The 662-nt window shown below is 43.4% G+C and overlaps 1 pseudogene across 1 annotated transcript in view; it reads left to right on the forward strand.

Annotated features, from left to right (window-relative positions):
- Window positions 1-84: 84 nt before the first annotated feature.
- LOC105512702 overlaps window positions 85-662 on the forward strand; it is a 4,429-nt pseudogene continuing 3,851 nt past the window's right edge. The window contains exon 1 of the transcript XR_001001898.1: window positions 85-658. The product of XR_001001898.1 is annotated as a 60S ribosomal protein L17 pseudogene (transcript). The remainder of the gene's footprint in view (window positions 659-662) is intronic.

A 662-nucleotide genomic window follows, 5' to 3' on the forward strand; every position in this document is an offset into this window, starting at 1 on the left:
ACTGTTTCACAGTTTCCTTTTTCCTTTTCCTAAAGCAATACTGCACAATTTATTTTTTGGCTTTAAAAAATTGAATGAAGCTCTTTCCCTAAGTGGCCTGAGGTAATCTGTGAAAATGGTTCACTATTCACTTGACCCTGAGAACTCCACGAAATCATGCAAATCAAGAGGTTCCAATCTTCGTGTTCACTTTAAGAACACTCGTGAAGCTGCCCAGGCCATCAAGGGTATGCGTATTCGAAAAGCCACGAAGTATCTGAAAGATGTCACTTTACAGAAACAGTGCGTACCATTCCGACGTTACAATGGTGGAGTTGGCAGGTGTGCCCAGGCTAAGCAGTGGGGCTGGACACAAGGTCGGTGGCCCAAAAAGAGTGCTGAATTTTTGCTGCACATGCTTAAAAACGCAGAGAGTAATGCTGAACTTAAGGGTTTAGATGTAGATTCTCTGGTCATCAAGCATATCCAAATGAACAAAGCACCTAAGATGCGCCCACGGACCTACAGAGTTCATGGTCGGATTAACCCATACATGAGCTCTCCCTGCCACAATGAGATGACCCTTACTGAAAAGAAACAGATCGTTCCTAAACCAGAAGAGGAGGTTGCCCAGAAGAAAAAGATATCCCAGAAGAAACTGAAGAAACAAAAACTTATGGCAC

This window comes from Colobus angolensis, unplaced genomic scaffold (genome assembly GCF_000951035.1).
Source record: "Colobus angolensis palliatus isolate OR3802 unplaced genomic scaffold, Cang.pa_1.0 Scaffold217, whole genome shotgun sequence".
In the NCBI taxonomy this organism is placed as follows: Eukaryota; Metazoa; Chordata; class Mammalia; order Primates; family Cercopithecidae; genus Colobus; species Colobus angolensis.